We start from the raw sequence: 20,882 nt of genomic DNA, 5'->3' as shown, positions 1-20,882 counted from the left end.
TCCCTTAGCTAAATTTTCCACCACTCCTGCAGTGCCACCATTTAGGACATCGTTTAACCCCGCGGCTACTATTACCATACTGCGCTCTGCGGAATTCTTCAACAGTCTATTTTTACTCTCTTTCAGAACTGCCCTCATTGTGCTCCCTGGGAAGGCTCCAACTAACACTCTCTTATCACCCTTTACACGTTCCAAGATATCTCGCTTGCACCTGCTCATGTTAGAATCTCCTGCAATAAGCACCTGGGCCTTCTCTCTCCCTCTCCTAACTGTTGGCTCCTGCTTTCGGTTATCTGTGTGCTTATCTCTGGGATTTTCGTTCTCCCTTAGTAGCTTCTTAGTAGCTGCTTCTAAATAACTCTGACGGTTCGGATCCGCCTGACCTACTTTGCTTATGCCTTCCATGCCAGCGCTGGCCCCAGCCACGTGGCCCGCATTGGAATGTTCGACCTCGTTGGTTCCAAGGATGAAGTCGGCCACTTTTTTTTCAACTTGAGGAAGCTGTCCAAGCAGTTTCTGATTTTCCGCCCTTATCAAACGTACCTCATTTTCTAAGTCCTCCACACGAGACACTAAACTGCCCCTTTCTTGATCAAATCTATCTAGACGCGCACTCAGTACGCAACACCGACACAAAAAGTCGCTGCCTTCCGTTTCACCTACAGAGTCAAAACGCGTTTCCTTGAGATTAACCTGCGCCTCACACTGAGTGCACTTTACCTTCTTTTGATTGCACATCTTAAGGATGCGTCGACTCAACTATATCCATTACGAATTCTCAGAATATACAAATTGCCAAAAGAAGACACAAGAAACGACTAGCAAACACGCGTTAAAATCAATTCCGTGAATGCCAATAGCCTAGAAAAAAATTATTTATGTAAACAATATAGTCAAAGAATGAACGCCAGAAAAACCTAGCTGCCGGCACGAAGAACCAGGCAGCTAGAACAAAGAGCTAAAATCAATTCTTTAGGCTGCACCTAAAAAAATTATTTATCTAAACACAATAGTTGAAAAATGAACGCCGAGAAATCCCAGCTGCCGGCACGAAAAACCAGGCCGTTAGGACAAAGAGCTAAAATCTATTCTTTAGGCTGCACCTAACCTAACTAGCTGAAAACAAAATAAAGTTAATAAAAGAAACAACTCATCTATTTTACGCTTCGGAAGATCCCGCTGTCGCCAGTTCGTCCGTTTCCGGTAGCCACGTGCAATCGATGGAACACGCGTCCGCACCACAGGGCTGACAACTGACAAAAGACTTTACAAAAGTTAGCGCCCTCTATTGAAAGAGACAGAAACTATGCGCGGCGGCCATGTTTTGTTCAGTCCGCCCGCGCCTCCCATCGAGTACGCTGTCACCCGTGCTTGCATCGCAAGGTGCATTTTTTTTTAATTTATACTGTAAGCCTTCTTCAGGCTCATACAGGAGCAGGTCAATTGGAATGATTACGAGCGATTGTTTCATTTTTTAACATCACAGCAGTCGCTGTTTGCACCAAGCTCTATTCGGAATGTTGCCAGCATGTTGCTGCGTACCCTCCTGCGGCAAGCGCACCGTCGTAGACGCGCACGGAAACAAGGTATACGCGTGTATGCGACCGCTCGTTTGCAATCCTTATCGGCTTTACAAGTGTCACTTGCATCATGTAAAGCATTACTTCACATCCCTCTGACTGGGAGCTAGCTCACAGAACGTGCTATCACCTAAAACAGCAAGGTTGTTTTGCGTGCCATGGAGCCTTGTTAACTTGAAGGATAAGCTTACTCTTCAATGGAGGACACGGAAGAAGGAGCAATGCATGTATAACGAACGCTATAGTTCAAACGCGTTCTTTGAAACCTTTTGTACGTAGGTTGCATTTATCATTGTGTATTTGATTTAAGACAAGGGCACGATTACCGAAACTGCTTTTCACAGTCGTGCGGAATGGTAGTGCTTGGTGCAGAGCTGTATACGGCTGTCTAGTGCGCCCGAGGTTCGTGTTCATGCTGCAAAAGCCGCTGCCAAACCCGCGGCGTCTAGTCAAGCAGGAAAAGATGACATCCCACTAGTGTGTTGTAATACACTCACGTGCAGCCCGTTTCGAAAGATGTTATCACGTGATAATGCATGCGAAGTCCGGTCCGCGTCCAGAGCGCGCAGCTCAGGTTTGCATTCTGTGCCTTCATAACTGCCAGCGCGGCCGATAAAATAACGAATCGTGCGCTTCACTCTTGTGTGTTTTGTCGATTCACCCGATGGTTCTCTAATTGGCAGCCACCTGAAATTCAGTTGATTTCGCAAATATGCCGATTTCTTGTTTTTTCCCTCTGTCAAATAGTAGACATTTGTAGCCTTAATCTCATATGAAAGAGCTGTCATGGGAAGCTTCGAGGAACTCGGAGGAAGAGGAACTCGGCTGAAACGAAAATAAATTTGAAAAGTCAACTCACATTACTGCGAAGTGTCGGTGCTTGGTGCAACTGGCTGTGTTCATAAAGTGAGATTTATATTATATAATACTGTTAAAAAAATTAGGGGGACACTTAAGATCCGCCGTTAAGGTTATGACGCGATAGCGTCTCTATGACACACACACACACACGATGTTTTTTCTTCACGTTTTAAATGTTTACCTTTTATTTATTTTATATTTCTATCGTTTGCCTCTTTATTTTATTTAATGTTTAATATTTTTATACACCAATACTCAGGGTCAGCAACAATCGCCTTTCCACTCTCAGTAATTCGGCACCTCTGAACGCATTCTTCAATTATTTCAAATAATCAATTACACATTCAAAATTTTCTTCATTAGCATCACTTAGCACTGGTTTTTCATTCTAACCTTTTGACACCTTTAATTCCTCAATTTTCATTTTTTTTTCTTTTTTCTTTATTTCATCAATTGATCAATTAATTACAAATATTCTATTAACCCATCATCGTTTATCGCACACTAATCAATCTTCAATCACTGGAAGCAGAAATTACCATAACACATTTTTTTATTACGCAGCCTCCGATTATTTCCGAGACCCGTGCCAACTACTGCGTCGACGGCATAGGCAGGAAAGTGCTAAGCTCCATTCCAACTTACGCCAAATTACGCACGATTCTTTCATCTCAAAATAAACTGCATCCTTGCTCATTTCACCAACAAGTCGGATGAGCGACGGTAATGCGCAAACCAAGCAAACAAACTCGCAATCACGTCTCACAGTCGTTCAAGTAAATAGCAAAGGCACACAGGCAAAAAAAAAATAAAAATCTGCATGTTACACAACTCTGGATACTCTACCTGGATAAGGAGGACGCTGCGCGGATCGACGAGGGGCCCATGCACGACTCGTAGATCAGTTTGTAACTGCGCTCAGCAGCGCGGCCGGTGGGCCCCGCTAAGCCTCGGCTGTCAAAATACGCTTCTTGGCGTCGCTAACAGACACCACCAGGGACAGAAGAGAGGTCCGAGCACAGCACACTAGGTTACAACGTGAAAAGCGCGGACACAACGGCGGGCGCTTACGGACGGACGCGAAGCGAACCAAAGCGAAAGGATGGAGCGAACAAAATATGGCTGCCAGCGCGGGATCAGCGTGACGCTCATGGTTGCCAGACTTACTTTTGTAAACCCTCTATTGCGCGCGCTTCTCCTGTTGTCTTCCGTTTCGCGTGTTTCCAGCCTAGAAATGAACGCCCAGCGGGCGGCCAGGGCTCGTGCCTGTCTCTCCGTCTTGTGTCGTGTGGCTCTCGCATTGTTTGTGCTTCGCTACGTCGCTAGAGCTGGCTGAAACTGCCACCATTTCACTGCGTAGGTCGCCTTTTTCAAGCGCGCGCCCTGCACAGGCGGCCGCACATCTCTATGAAAATGTTCCGGCGCTCATTCGTGGTGCTGCCTGGATGGATGGATGGATGGATGGATGGATGGATGGATGGATGGATGGATGGATGGATGGATGGATGGATGGATGGATGGATGGATGGATGGATGGATGGATGGATGGATGGATGGATGGATGGATGGATGGATGGATGGATGGATGGATGGATGGATGGATGGATAAATGGGTGAGTGGGTGGGTGGGTGGGTGGGTGGATGAATGGATGGATGGATGGATGGATGGATGGATGGAATATAGGAGCGTCCCCTTTTAAACGGGGTGGTAGCAGTAGCTATCAAGCTCATTTTTCTCCCTATATCGTAATTATTGATTTAGAATGGTTAACAAAATCATCATTCTATTTATTGAATTTTGTTCCTACATTACTAACATTATGTCACTTCTCCGCTTTTAAGCCACCAATCTTCCAGTCGTTTTTTGCTAGTTTCCACCGCCGGCTTATTCACCCGGCCATTGTTATCTCTGAACCCCAGAGCTTCAGGAACAGTGATTGCGCCTGCACCAACTTCCGGATGGATACCATTACATTCGAGTATAATATGGTCAATTGTTTCACTGGAGTTTCCACATACAGCACATGCATCATCTCCATTGTTAAATTTCTTTTTGTAGCTGCGTGTTCTAAGGCACCCTGATCTAGCTTCAAAAAGTAAGGGCACTGCCTCTTGAGTTATCAAAGAAATCTTCCTTTCTGATCTGCCTTTTCCACTTTCGGTATAATTCCACACTCTGTTTCTTTTCCATCGAATTTATTCAATTTTTACCTTCTGTGTTTTTCACCTGTTGCTTAATGCTCTTTATTTCTCTGTCCTTGTTACTAGCATACTTACTTGTTAGTTTGCTAGTTGTTTTCCTCCATTGTGAGTCAACGCTTTTTAGGTACAGGTATTTAAATACTTTAGCTGCCCATCTGTTACTGTCCAATTTCCTCAGGCATTCCTCATATAATATTTTACTGTGAGCTTCCCGTACTTCGAAAGATGCCCAGCCCATATCTTCCTGTACCGCCTCATTTGTAGTTTTGCCGTGGGCACCTAGTGCTAATCGTCCAACGGATCTCTGATTTGTTTCTAATGTCGACTGTACCTCTAAATAACGGCTTGAGGGGCTAGTTGGTGCTGCATCGTATTCATATATGTGGCGCAACAAACACAAACACAAGAGAAGATACACAGCACACGCGCACACTACCAACTGTAATAAGAATCTGAAAACACTTCCTCTTCACCACTCCTCCTCTTCTACACTCAGGCACGTCTCATCTTCCTCTTCTTCTCATCTTCCTCTTCTTTGCCAAGGGGATAATGGCACTCTCTTCCTCGCAGACCATAACATCGTCCAAACATGGCAGTGACCAATCTCATCTTCCTCTTCTTTTCTTCCTCTTCTTTACCAAGGGGATAGTGGCACTTTCTTCCTCTCATACCATAAACATCGTGCAAACATGACAGTCACAAATTCTACACTGTCTTGTTACTCCACACATCTGCTTGCCCAGTAACTCATACCACGCTGGACAAGCAAATATCACCACATAGTCACATAGTCATACACTAAAAACCACCCCCACCCATATACATTAGGACATGTCCATCCACACCACATAACTTGTGTAGTCCCTATGTATTGAGAAACTAACTTGCCAACATCTACGCAGCCACGAAGCCCATGTACTTGAGGGAAAAAAATTCTGTAAACTACCGTGGCCCCAAAACGTATGATGAGACCAAGAATAACAACTTTAGGCCAAGAATAACCGCTTGAGGCCCAATAATAATCTCGTTCTTTGCATTACTCAGGAGGAATGCTCAATAAAATTAAATTCTTTTCTACGTAAACTCAACAAAGCCTCACTAATGCATCTCTCTTGTTTCTTCTGTATCCAATACGCCTCTAAAATTTCGCGTGCCATCTTATCCCGACTCATGCCTAAAATGTTTAGCCTGCTAAACAACAGAAGGCTAAATTTGACCCTTTGCCATTTTCTATGGACTTCTCGTGTTCCCTCATTCTATTATTATTACATCTTCCTGTTTGCCCAATATATACTTTACCGCACGTCAGAGGAACAACATAAAACACTCCCACCCGACATCCAATAAAACTCTTAACATGCTTCTTATCGCATTGGCCTTTCTTTTTCCTCCCTATTAATTTCTCAACATATCTGGCGATCTTTTTTCCCTTTCATTTTCTGAAGCAAAGACTCTCCCACCCCACATATAATCATAACCGGAAAACCAGCCACCTCAAGCCTTTGTAATTGATTATTGAAGCTTTCCTCTGCCATATATGTACACATGATTTTAACAAGGCCGACTCCAAACAAAGGGAAGCTATCCCTCTTTTTATAGTCTTTGAATGGGCTGACCCATATGGAAGTAGCTCTTTTTTAGCCCTGGGAAAATATTTCCAACACACTTCCCCATTACAAATTTTCTTATTTAAATCAAGAAACTGCAAATTGTTGTCCACCGGTATCTCATGAGTAAACGTAAGCCCTTTTCCTTGTAACCTTAAAAATAGAAAGCACACTTTCCACACTTTGACTCACAGCAGAGCCCTTATCCACAATGACTAAGAAATCGTCAACATATCTAAATATTTTAAAACCTGATCCATTAAGGGACGTATAAATTGCTCTGTCAACACAGGATAAAAGATGTTACATAGAACTGGGGCAACACATGACCCTATACAAATGCCCCTTCTCTGCACATACAAATCAGACCCAAACGACACAACAGTGGACTTAAGGTAAAACTCTAGTAGGGCTAGAAAATTGTCCACATTGACACTGTGGACAATTATCAATATGGACAATTTGCGCATATCGGGGAGGAACTAGACAGCGAATCGTTCCACTTTGGGACAGCGTGACTGGAAGGACGATCACTGCCAGGCTTCTTGGAGACTGCGCTGCTACCGCTAGACCGCTATAGAACAGTCGTTCTCCCGGCTCACCTTCGCTGTCGGCGTCAACCCCTGTGTCGCAAAGGGACTGCTATTTTGTGTACGAAAGGCAAATGACTCGGACGGCCAGCTGATACCATTATCCTGCGCATATCGGGGAGGAACTAGACAGCGAATCGTTCCACTTGGGGACAGCGTGACTGGAAGGACGATCACTGCCAGGCTTCTTGGAGACTGCGCTGCTACCGCTAGACCGCTATAGAACAGTCGTTCTCCCGGCTCACCTTCGCTGTCGGCGTCAACCCTGTGTCGCAAAGGGACTGCTATTTTTGTGTACGACAGGCAAATGACTCGGGCGGCCAGCTGATACCATTATCCTGCGCATATCGGGGAGGAACTAGACAGCGAATCGTTCCACTTGGGGACAGCGTGACTGGAAGGACGATCACTGCCAGGCTTCTTGGAGACTGCGCTCCTACCGCTAGACCGTTATAGAACAGTCGTTCTCCCGGCTCACCTTCGCTGTCGGCGTCAACCCCTGTGTCGCAAAGGGACTGCTATTTTTGTGTACGAAAGGCAAATGACTCGGACGGCCAGCTGATACCATTATCCTGCGCATATCGGGGAGGAACTAGACAGCGAATCGTTCCACTTGGGGACAGCGTGACTGGAAGGACGATCACTGCCAGGCTTCTTGGAGACTGCGCTGCTACCGCTAGACCGCTATAGAACAGTCGTTCTCCCGGCTCACCTTCGCTGTCGGCGTCAACCCCTGTGAAGCAAAGGGACTGCTATTTTTGTGTACGACAGGCAAATGACTCGGGCGGCCAGTTGAAACCATTATCCTGCGCATATCGGGGAGGAACTAGACAGCGAATCGTTCCACTTGGGGACAGCGTGACTGGAAGGACGATCACTGCCAGGCTTCTTGGAGACTGCGCTGCTACCGCTAGACCGCTATAGAACAGTCGTTCTCCCGGCTCACCTTCGCTGTCGGCGTCAACCCCTGTGTCGCAAAGGGACTGCTATTTTTGTGTACGACAGGCAAATGACTCGGGCGGCCAGCTGATACCATTATCCTGCGCATATCGGGGAGGAACTAGACAGCGAATCGTTCCACTTGGGGACAGCGTGACTGGAAGGACGATCACTGCCAGGCTTCTTGGAGACTGCGCTGCTACCGCTAGACCGCTATAGAACAGTCGTTCTCCCGGCTCACCTTCGCTGTCGGCGTCAACCCCTGTGTCGCAAAGGGACTGCTATTTTTGTGTACGACAGGCAAATGACTCGGGCGGCCAGCTGATACCATTATCCTGCGCATGTCGGGGAGGAACTAGACAGCGAATCGTTCCACTTGGGGACAGCGTGACTGGAAGGACGATCACTGCCAGGCTTCTTGGAGACTGCGCTGTTACCGCTAGACCGCTATAAAACAGTCGTTCTCCCGGCTCACCTTCGCTGTCGGCGTCAACCCCTGTGAAGCAAAGGGACTGCTATTTTTGTGTACGACAGGCAAATGACTCGGGCGGCCAGCTGATACCATTATCCTGCGCATATCGGGGAGGAACTAGACAGCGAATCGTTCCACTTGGGGACAGCGTGACTGGAAGGACGATCACTGCCAGGCTTCTTGGAGACTGCGCTGCTACCGCTAGACCGCTATAGAACAGTCGTTCTCCCGGCTCACCTTCGCTGTCGGCGTCAACCCCTGTGTCGCAAAGGGACGGCTATTTTTGTGTACGACAGGCAAATGACTCGGGCGGCCAGCTGATACCATTATCCTGCGCATATCGGGGAGGAACTAGACAGCGAATCGTTCCACTTGGGGACAGCGTGACTGGAAGGACGATCACTGCCAGGCTTCTTGGAGACTGCGCTGCTACCGCTAGACCGCTATAGAACAGTCGTTCTCCCGGCTCACCTTCGCTGTCGGCGTCAACCCCTGTGTCGCAAAGGGACTGCTATTTTTGTGTACGACAGGCAAATGACTCGGGCGGCCAGCTGATACCATTATCCTGCGCATATCGGGGAGGAACTAGACAGCGAATCGTTCCACTTGGGGACAGCGTGACTGGAAGGACGATCACTGCCAGGCTTCTTGGAGACTGCGCTGTTACCGCTAGACCGCTATAAAACAGTCGTTCTCCCGGCTCACCTTCGCTGTCGGCGTCAACCCCTGTGAAGCAAAGGGACTGCTATTTTTGTGTACGACAGGCAAATGACTCGGGCGGCCAGTCGGTACCATTATCCTGCGCATATCGGGGAGGAACAAGACAGCGAATCGTTCCACTTCGGGACAGCGTGACTGGAAGGACGATCACTGCCAGGCTTCTTGGAGACTGCGCTGTTACCGCTAGACCGCTATAAAACAGTTGTTCTCCCGGCTCACCTTCGCTGTCGACGTCAACCCCGGTGTCGCAAAGGTACTGCTATTTTGTGTACGAAAGGCAGACTCGGACGGCCAGCTGATACCATTATCCTGCGCATATCGGGGAGGAACTAGACTGCGAATCGTTCCACTTGGGGACAGCGTGACTGGAAGGACGATCACTGCCAGGCTTCTTGGAGACTGCGCTGCTACCGCTAGACCGCTATAGAACAGTCGTTCCCCGGCTCACCTTCGCTGTCGGCGTCAACCCCTGTGTCGCAAAGGGACTGCTATTTTTGTGTACGACAGGCAAATGACTCGGGCGGCCAGTTGATACCATTATCCTGCGCATATCGGGGAGGAACTAGATAGCGAATCGTTCCACTTGGGGACAGCGTGACTGGAAGGACGATCACTGCCAGGCTTCTTGGAGACTGCGCTGCTACCGCTAGACCGCTATAAAAACAGTCGTTCTCCCGGCTCACCTTCGCTGTCGGCGTCAACCCCTTTGTCGCAAAGGGACTGCTATTTTTGTGTACGACAGGCAAATGACTCGCACGGCCAGCTGATACCATTATCCTGCGCATATCGGGGAGGAACTAGACAGCGAATTGTTCCACTTGGGGACAGCGTGACTGGAAGGACGATCACTGCCAGGCTTCTTGGAGACTGCGCTGCTACCGCTAGACCGCTATAGAACAGTCGTTCTCCCGGCTCACCTTCGCTGTCGGCGTCAACCCCGGTGTCGCAAAGGGACTGCTATTTTTGTGTACGAAAGGCAAATGACTCGGACGGCCAGCTGATACCATTATCCTGCGCATATCGAGGAGGAACTAGACAGCGAATCGTTCCACTTGGGGACAGCGTGACTGGAAGGACGATCACTGCCAGGCTTCTTGGAGACTGCGCTGTTACCGCTAGACCGCTATAAAACAGTCGTTCTCCCGGCTCACCTTCGCTGTCGGCGTCAACCCCTGTGAAGCAAAGGGACTGCTATTTTTGTGTACGACAGGCAAATGACTCGGGCGGCCAGTTGATACCATTATCCTGCGCATATCGGGGAGGAACTAGACAGCGAATCGTTCCACTTCGGGACAGCGTGACTGGAAGGACGATCACTGCCAGGCTTCTTGGAGACTGCGCTGCTACCGCTTGACCGCTATAAAAACAGTCGTTCTCCCGGCTCACCTTCGCTGTCGACGTCAACCCCGGTGTCGCAAAGGTACTGCTACTTTTGTGTACGAAAGGCAAATGACTCGGACGGCCAGCTGATACCATTATCCTGCGCATATCGGGGAGGAACTAGACAGCGAATCGTTCCACTTGGGGACAGCGTGACTGGAAGGACGATCACTGCCAGGCTTCTTGGAGACTGCGCTGCTACCGCTTGACCGCTATAAAAACAGTCGTTCTCCCGGCTAACCTTCGCTGTCGACGTCAACCCCGGTGTCGCAAAGGTACTGCTATTTTTGTGTACGAAAGGCAAATGACTCGGACGGCCAGCTGATACCATTATCCTGCGCATATCGGGGAGGAACTAGACAGCGAATCGTTCCACTTGGGGACAGCGTGACTGGAAGGACGATCACTGCCAGGCTTCTTGGAGACTGCGCTGCTGCCGCTTGACCGCTATAAAAACAGTCGTTCTCCCGGCTCACCTTCGCTGTCGACGTCAACCCCGGTGTCGCAAAGGTACTGCTATTTTTGTGTACGAAAGGCAAATGACTCGGACGGCCAGCTGATACCATTATCCTGCGCATATCGGGGAGGAACTAGACAGCGAATCGTTCCACTTGGGGACAGCGTGACTGGAAGGACGATCACTGCCAGGCTTCTTGGAGACTGCGCTGCTACCGCTTGACCGCTATAAAAACAGTCGTTCTCCCGGCTCACCTTCGCTGTCGACGTCAACCCCGGTGTCGCAAAGGTACTGCTATTTTTGTGTACGAAAGGCAAACGACTCGGACGGCCAGCTGATACCATTATCCTGCGCATATCGGGGAGGAACTAGACAGCGAATCGTTCCACTTGGGGACAGCGTGACTGGAAGGACGATCACTGCCAGGCTTCTTGGAGACTGCGCTGCTACCGCTAGACCGCTATAGAACAGTCGTTCTCCCGGCTCACCTTCGCTGTCGGCGTCAACCCCGGTGTCGCAAAGGTACTGCTATTTTTGTGTACGAAAGGCAAATGACTCGGACGGCCAGCTGATACCATTATCCTGCGCATATCGGGGAGGAACTAGACAGCGAATCGTTCCACTTGGGGACAGCGTGACTGGAAGGACGATCACTGCCAGGCTTCTTGGAGACTGCGCTGCTACCGCTAGACCGCTATAGAACAGTCGTTCTCCCGGCTCACCTTCGCTGTCGGCGTCAACCCCTGTGTCGCAAAGGGACTGCTATTTTTGTGTACGACAGGCAAATGACTCGGGCGGCCAGCTGATACCATTATCCTGCGCATATCGGGGAGGAACTAGACAGCGAATCGTTCCACTTGGGGACAGCGTGACTGGAAGGACGATCACTGCCAGGCTTCTTGGAGACTGCGCTGCTACCGCTAGACCGCTATAGAACAGTCGTTCTCCCGGCTCACCTTCGCTGTCGGCGTCAACCCCTGTGTCGCAAAGGGACTGCTATTTTTGTGTACGACAGGCAAATGACTCGGGCGGCCAGCTGATACCATTATCCTGCGCATGTCGGGGAGGAACTAGACAGCGAATCGTTCCACTTGGGGACAGCGTGACTGGAAGGACGATCACTGCCAGGCTTCTTGGAGACTGCGCTGTTACCGCTAGACCGCTATAAAACAGTCGTTCTCCCGGCTCACCTTCGCTGTCGGCGTCAACCCCTGTGAAGCAAAGGGACTGCTATTTTTGTGTACGACAGGCAAATGACTCGGGCGGCCAGCTGATACCATTATCCTGCGCATATCGGGGAGGAACTAGACAGCGAATCGTTCCACTTGGGGACAGCGTGACTGGAAGGACGATCACTGCCAGGCTTCTTGGAGACTGCGCTGCTACCGCTAGACCGCTATAGAACAGTCGTTCTCCCGGCTCACCTTCGCTGTCGGCGTCAACCCCTGTGTCGCAAAGGGACGGCTATTTTTGTGTACGACAGGCAAATGACTCGGGCGGCCAGCTGATACCATTATCCTGCGCATATCGGGGAGGAACTAGACAGCGAATCGTTCCACTTGGGGACAGCGTGACTGGAAGGACGATCACTGCCAGGCTTCTTGGAGACTGCGCTGCTACCGCTAGACCGCTATAGAACAGTCGTTCTCCCGGCTCACCTTCGCTGTCGGCGTCAACCCCTGTGTCGCAAAGGGACTGCTATTTTTGTGTACGACAGGCAAATGACTCGGGCGGCCAGCTGATACCATTATCCTGCGCATATCGGGGAGGAACTAGACAGCGAATCGTTCCACTTGGGGACAGCGTGACTGGAAGGACGATCACTGCCAGGCTTCTTGGAGACTGCGCTGTTACCGCTAGACCGCTATAAAACAGTCGTTCTCCCGGCTCACCTTCGCTGTCGGCGTCAACCCCTGTGAAGCAAAGGGACTGCTATTTTTGTGTACGACAGGCAAATGACTCGGGCGGCCAGTCGGTACCATTATCCTGCGCATATCGGGGAGGAACAAGACAGCGAATCGTTCCACTTCGGGACAGCGTGACTGGAAGGACGATCACTGCCAGGCTTCTTGGAGACTGCGCTGTTACTGCTAGACCGCTATAAAACAGTTGTTCTCCCGGCTCACCTTCGCTGTCGACGTCAACCCCGGTGTCGCAAAGGTACTGCTATTTTGTGTACGAAAGGCAGACTCGGACGGCCAGCTGATACCATTATCCTGCGCATATCGGGGAGGAACTAGACTGCGAATCGTTCCACTTGGGGACAGCGTGACTGGAAGGACGATCACTGCCAGGCTTCTTGGAGACTGCGCTGCTACCGCTAGACCGCTATAGAACAGTCGTTCCCCGGCTCACCTTCGCTGTCGGCGTCAACCCCTGTGTCGCAAAGGGACTGCTATTTTTGTGTACGACAGGCAAATGACTCGGGCGGCCAGTTGATACCATTATCCTGCGCATATCGGGGAGGAACTAGATAGCGAATCGTTCCACTTGGGGACAGCGTGACTGGAAGGACGATCACTGCCAGGCTTCTTGGAGACTGCGCTGCTACCGCTAGACCGCTATAAAAACAGTCGTTCTCCCGGCTCACCTTCGCTGTCGGCGTCAACCCCTTTGTCGCAAAGGGACTGCTATTTTTGTGTACGACAGGCAAATGACTCGCACGGCCAGCTGATACCATTATCCTGCGCATATCGGGGAGGAACTAGACAGCGAATTGTTCCACTTGGGGACAGCGTGACTGGAAGGACGATCACTGCCAGGCTTCTTGGAGACTGCGCTGCTACCGCTAGACCGCTATGGAACAGTCGTTCTCCCGGCTCACCTTCGCTGTCGGCGTCAACCCCGGTGTCGCAAAGGGACTGCTATTTTTGTGTACGAAAGGCAAATGACTCGGACGGCCAGCTGATACCATTATCCTGCGCATATCGAGGAGGAACTAGACAGCGAATCGTTCCACTTGGGGACAGCGTGACTGGAAGGACGATCACTGCCAGGCTTCTTGGAGACTGCGCTGTTACCGCTAGACCGCTATAAAACAGTCGTTCTCCCGGCTCACCTTCGCTGTCGGCGTCAACCCCTGTGAAGCAAAGGGACTGCTATTTTTGTGTACGACAGGCAAATGACTCGGGCGGCCAGTTGATACCATTATCCTGCGCATATCGGGGAGGAACTAGACAGCGAATCGTTCCACTTCGGGACAGCGTGACTGGAAGGACGATCACTGCCAGGCTTCTTGGAGACTGCGCTGCTACCGCTTGACCGCTATAAAAACAGTCGTTCTCCCGGCTCACCTTCGCTGTCGACGTCAACCCCGGTGTCGCAAAGGTACTGCTACTTTTGTGTACGAAAGGCAAATGACTCGGACGGCCAGCTGATACCATTATCCTGCGCATATCGGGGAGGAACTAGACAGCGAATCGTTCCACTTGGGGACAGCGTGACTGGAAGGACGATCACTGCCAGGCTTCTTGGAGACTGCGCTGCTACCGCTTGACCGCTATAAAAACAGTCGTTCTCCCGGCTAACCTTCGCTGTCGACGTCAACCCCGGTGTCGCAAAGGTACTGCTATTTTTGTGTACGAAAGGCAAATGACTCGGACGGCCAGCTGATACCATTATCCTGCGCATATCGGGGAGGAACTAGACAGCGAATCGTTCCACTTGGGGACAGCGTGACTGGAAGGACGATCACTGCCAGGCTTCTTGGAGACTGCGCTGCTGCCGCTTGACCGCTATAAAAACAGTCGTTCTCCCGGCTCACCTTCGCTGTCGACGTCAACCCCGGTGTCGCAAAGGTACTGCTATTTTTGTGTACGAAAGGCAAATGACTCGGACGGCCAGCTGATACCATTATCCTGCGCATATCGGGGAGGAACTAGACAGCGAATCGTTCCACTTGGGGACAGCGTGACTGGAAGGATGATCACTGCCAGGCTTCTTGGAGACTGCGCTGCTACCGCTTGACCGCTATAAAAACAGTCGTTCTCCCGGCTCACCTTCGCTGTCGACGTCAACCCCGGTGTCGCAAAGGTACTGCTATTTTTGTGTACGAAAGGCAAACGACTCGGACGGCCAGCTGATACCATTATCCTGCGCATATCGGGGAGGAACTAGACAGCGAATCGTTCCACTTGGGGACAGCGTGACTGGAAGGACGATCACTGCCAGGCTTCTTGGAGACTGCGCTGCTACCGCTAGACCGCTATAGAACAGTCGTTCTCCCGGCTCACCTTCGCTGTCGGCGTCAACCCCGGTGTCGCAAAGGTACTGCTATTTTTGTGTACGAAAGGCAAATGACTCGGACGGCCAGCTGATACCATTATCCTGCGCATATCGGGGAGGAACTAGACAGCGAATCGTTCCACTTGGGGACAGCGTGACTGGAAGGACGATCACTGCCAGGCTTCTTGGAGACTGCGCTGCTACCGCTAGACCGCTATAGAACAGTCGTTCTCCCGGCTCACCTTCGCTGTCGGCGTCAAACCCTGTGTCGCAAAGGAACTGCTATTTTTGTGTACGACAGGCAAATGACTCGGGCGGCCAGCTGATACCATTATCCTGCGCATATCGGGGAGGAACTAGACAGCGAATCGTTCCACTTGGGGACAGCGTGACTGGAAGGACGATCACTGCCAGGCTTCTTGGAAACTGCGCTGTTACCGCTAGACCGCTATAAAACAGTCGTTCTCCCGGCTCACCTTCGCTGTCGGCGTCAACCCCTGTGAAGCAAAGGGACTGCTATTTTTGTGTACGACAGGCAAATGACTCGGACGGCCAGCTGATACCATTATCCTGCGCATATCGAGGAGGAACTAGACAGCGAATCGTTCCACTTGGGGACAGCGTGACTGGAAGGACGATCACTGCCAGGCTTCTTGGAGACTGCGCTGCTACTGCTAGACCGCTATAGAACAGTCGTTCTCCCGGCTCACCTTCGCTGTCGGCGTCAACCCCTGTGAAGCAAAGGGACTGCTATTTTTGTGTACGACAGGCAAATGACTCGGGCGGCCAGTTGATACCATTATCCTGCGCATATCGGGGAGGAACTAGACAGCGAATCGTTCCACTTCGGGACAGCGTGACTGGAAGAACGATCACTGCCAGGCTTCTTGGAGACTGCGCTGCTACCGCTAGACCGCTATAAAACAGTCGTTCCCCCGGCTCACCTTCGCTCTCGGCGTCAACCCCTGTGAAGCAAAGGGACTGCTATTTTTGTGTAAGACAGGCAAATGACTCGGGAGGCCAGCTGATACCATTATCCTGCGCATATCGGGGAGGAACTAGACAGCGAATCGTTCCACTTGGGGACAGCGTGACTGGAAGGACGATCACTTCCAGGCTTCTTGGAGACTGCGCTGCTACCGCTAGACCGCTATAGAACAGTCGTTCTCCCGGCTCACCTTCGCTGTCGGCGTCAACCCCGGTGTCGCAAAGGGACTGCTATTTTTGTGTACGACAGGCAAATGACTCGGGCGGCCAGTTGATACCATTATCCTGCGCATATCGGGGAGGAACTAGACAGCGAATCGTTCCACTTCGGGACAGCGTGACTGGAAGGACGATCACTGCCAGGCTTCTTGGAGACTGCGCTGCTACCGCTAGACCGCTATAAAACAGTCGTTCTCCCGGCTCACCTTCGCTGTCGGCGTCAACCCCTGTGAAGCAAAGGGACTGCTATTTTTGTGTACGACAGGCAAATGACTCGGGCGGCCAGTTGATACAATTATCCTGCGCATATCGGGGAGGAACTAGACAGCGAATCGTTCCACTTCGGGACAGCGTGACTGGAAGGACGATCACTGCCAGGCTTCTTGGAGACTGCGCTGCTACTGCTTGACCGCTATAAAAACAATCGTTCTCCCGGCTCACCTTCGCTGTCGACGTCAACCACGGTGTCGCAAAGGGACTGCTATTTTTGTGTACGACAGGCAAATGACTCGGACGGCCAGCTGATACCATTATCCTGCGCATATCGGGGAGGAACTAGACAGCGAATCGTTCCACTTGGGGACAGCGTGACTGGAAGGACGATCACTGCCAGGCTTCTTGGAGACTGCGCTGCTACCGCTTGACCGCTATAAAAACAGTCGTTCTCCCGGCTCACCTTAGCTGTCGACGTCAACCCCGGTGTCGCAAAGGTACTGCTATTTTTGTGTACGAAAGGCAAACGACTCGGACGGCCAGCTGATACCATTATCCTGCGCATATCGGGGAGGAACTAGACAGCGAATCGTTCCACTTGGGGACAGCGTGACTGGAAGGACGATCACTGCCAGGCTTCTTGGAGACTGCGCTGCTACCGCTAGACCGCTATAGAACAGTCGTTCTCCCGGCTCACCTTCGCTGTCGGCGTCAACCCCGGTGTCGCAAAGGTACTGCTATTTTTGTGTACGAAAGGCAAATGACTCGGACGGCCAGCTGATACCATTATCCTGCGCATATCGGGGAGGAACTAGACAGCGAATCGTTCCACTTGGGGACAGCGTGACTGGAAGGACGATCACTGCCAGGCTTCTTGGAGACTGCGCTGCTACCGCTAGACCGCTATAGAACAGTCGTTCTCCCGGCTCACCTTCGCTGTCGGCGTCAAACCCTGTGTCGCAAAGGAACTGCTATTTTTGTGTACGACACGCAAATGACTCGGGCGGCCAGCTGATACCATTATCCTGCGCATATCGGGGAGGAACTAGACAGCGAATCGTTCCACTTGGGGACAGCGTGACTGGAAGGACGATCACTGCCAGGCTTCTTGGAAACTGCGCTGTTACCGCTAGACCGCTATAAAACAGTCGTTCTCCCGGCTCACCTTCGCTGTCGGCGTCAACCCCTGTGAAGCAAAGGGACTGCTATTTTTGTGTACGACAGGCAAATGACTCGGACGGCCAGCTGATACCATTATCCTGCGCATATCGAGGAGGAACTAGACAGCGAATCGTTCCACTTGGGGACAGCGTGACTGGAAGGACGATCACTGCCAGGCTTCTTGGAGACTGCGCTGCTACTGCTAGACTGCTATAGAACAGTCGTTCTCCCGGCTCACCTTCGCTGTCGGCGTCAACCCCTGTGAAGCAAAGGGACTGCTATTTTTGTGTAAGACAGGCAAATGACTCGGGAGGCCAGCTGATACCATTATCCTGCGCATATCGGGGAGGAACTAGACAGCGAATCGTTCCACTTGGGGACAGCGTGACTGGAAGGACGATCACTTCCAGGCTTCTTGGAGACTGCGCTGCTACCGCTAGACCGCTATAGAACAGTCGTTCTCCCGGCTCACCTTCGCTGTCGGCGTCAACCCCGGTGTCGCAAAGGGACTGCTATTTTTGTGTACGAAAGGCAAATGACTCGGACGGCCAGCTGATACCATTATCCTGCGCATATCGAGGAGGAACTAGACAGCGAATCGTTCCACTTGGGGACAGCGTGACTGGAAGGACGATCACTGCCAGGCTTCTTGGAGACTGCGCTGCTACCGCTAGACCGCTATAGAACAGTCGTTCTCCCGGCTCACCTTCGCTGTCGGCGTCAACCCCTGTGAAGCAAAGGGACTGCTATTTTTGTGTACGACAGGCAAATGACTCGGGCGGCCAGTTGATACCATTATCCTGCGCATATCGGGGAGGAACTAGACAGCGAATCGTTCCACTTCGGGACAGCGTGACTGGAAGGACGATCACTGCCAGGCTTCTTGGAGACTGCGCTGCTACCGCTAGACCGCTATAAAACAGTCGTTCTCCCGGCTTACCTTCGCTGTCGGCGTCAACCCCTGTGAAGCAAAGGGACTGCTATTTTTGTGTACGACAGGCAAATGACTCGGGCGGCCAGTTGATACAATTATCCTGCGCATATCGGGGAGGAACTAGACAGCGAATCGTTCCACTTCGGGACAGCGTGACTGGAAGGACGATCACTGCCAGGCTTCTTGGAGACTGCGCTGCTACTGCTTGACCGCTATAAAAACAATCGTTCTCCCGGCTCACCTTCGCTGTCGACGTCAACCACGGTGTCGCAAAGGGACTGCTATTTTTGTGTACGACAGGCAAATGACTCGGACGGCCAGCTGATACCATTATCCTGCGCATATCGGGGAGGAACTAGACAGCGAATCGTTCCACTTGGGGACAGCGTGACTGGAAGGACGATCACTGCCAGGCTTCTTGGAGACTGCGCTGCTACCGCTTGACCGCTATAAAAACAGTCGTTCTCCCGGCTCACCTTCGCTGTCGACGTCAACCCCGGTGTCGCAAAGGTACTGCTATTTTTGTGTACGAAAGGCAAACGACTCGGACGGCCAGCTGATACCATTATCCTGCGCATATCGGGGAGGAACTAGACAGCGAATCGTTCCACTTGGGGACAGCGTGACTGGAAGGACGATCACTGCCAGGCTTCTTGGAGACTGCGCTGCTACCGCTAGACCGCTATAGAACAGTCGTTCTCCCGGCTCACCTTCGCTGTCGGCGTCAACCCCGGTGTCGCAAAGGTACTGCTATTTTTGTGTACGAAAGGCAAATGACTCGGACGGCCAGCTGATACCATTATCCTGCGCATATCGGGGAGGAACTAGACAGCGAATCGTTCCACTTGGGGACAGCGTGACTGGAAGGACGATCACTGCCAGGCTTCTTAGAGACTGCGCTGCTACTGCTAGACCGCTATAGAACAGTCGTTCTCCCGGCTCACCTTCGCTGTCGGCGTCAAACCCTGTGTCGCAAAGGAACTGCTATTTTTGTGTACGACAGGCAAATGACTCGGGCGGCCAGCTGATACCATTATCCTGCGCATATCGGGGAGGAACTAGACAGCGAATCGTTCCACTTGGGGACAGCGTGACTGGAAGGACGATCACTGCCAGGCTTCTTGGAAACTGCGCTGTTACCGCTAGACCGCTATAAAACAGTCGTTCTCCCGGCTCACCTTCGCTGTCGGCGTCAACCCCTGTGAAGCAAAGGGACTGCTATTTTTGTGTACGACAGGCAAATGACTCGGACGGCCAGCTGATACCATTATCCTGCGCATATCGAGGAGGAACTAGACAGCGAATCGTTCCACTTGGGGACAGCGTGACTGGAAGGACGATCACTGCCAGGCTTCTTGGAGACTGCGCTGCTACTGCTAGACCGCTATAGAACAGTCGTTCTCCCGGCTCACCTTCGCTGTCGGCGTCAACCCCTGTGAAGCAAAGGGACTGCTATTTTTGTGTACGACAGGCAAATGACTCGGGCGGCCAGTTGATACCATTATCCTGCGCATATCGGGGAGGAACTAGACAGCGAATTGTTCCACTTCGGGACAGCGTGACTGGAAGAACGATCACTGCCAGGCTTCTTGGAGACTGCGCTGCTACCGCTAGACCGCTATAAAACAGTCGTTCCCCCGGCTCACCTTCGCTCTCGGCGTCAACCCCTGTGAAGCAAAGGGACTGCTATTTTTGTGTAAGACAGGCAAATGACTCGGGAGGCCAGCTGATACCATTATCCTGCGCATATCGGGGAGGAACTAGACAGCGAATCGTTCCACTTGGGGACAGCGTGACTGGAAGGACGATCACTTCCAGGCTTCTTGGAGACTGCGCTGCTACCGCTAGACCGCTATAGAACAGTCGTTCTCCCGGCTCACCTTCGCTGTCGGCGTCAACCCCGGTGTCGCAAAGGGACTGCTATTTTTGTGTACGAAAGGCAAATGACTCGGACGGCCAGCTGATACCATTATCCTGCGCATATCGAGGAGGAACTAGACAGCGAATCGTTCCACTTGGGGACAGCGTGACTGGAAGGACGATCACTGCCAGGCTTCTTGGAGACTGCGCTGCTACCGCTAGACCGCTATAGAACAGTCGTTCTCCCGGCTCACCTTTGCTGTCGGCGTCAACCCCTGTGAAGCAAAGGGACTGCTATTTTTGTGTACGACAGGCAAATGACTCGGGCGGCCAGTTGATACCATTATCCTGCGCATATCGGGTAGGAACTAGACAGCGAATCGTTCCACTTCGGGACAGCGTGACTGGAAGGACGATCACTGCCAGGCTTCTTGGAGACTGCGCTGCTACCGCTAGACCGCTATAAAACAGTCGTT

Source organism: Amblyomma maculatum, chromosome 5 (assembly GCF_055883805.1).
Source record: "Amblyomma maculatum isolate TAMU_Amacu chromosome 5, ASM5588380v1, whole genome shotgun sequence".
Lineage (NCBI taxonomy): Eukaryota > Metazoa > Arthropoda > Arachnida > Ixodida > Ixodidae > Amblyomma > Amblyomma maculatum.
The sequence above is the reverse complement of the archived record's forward strand: the minus strand, read 5'-3'. Positions refer to the sequence as shown.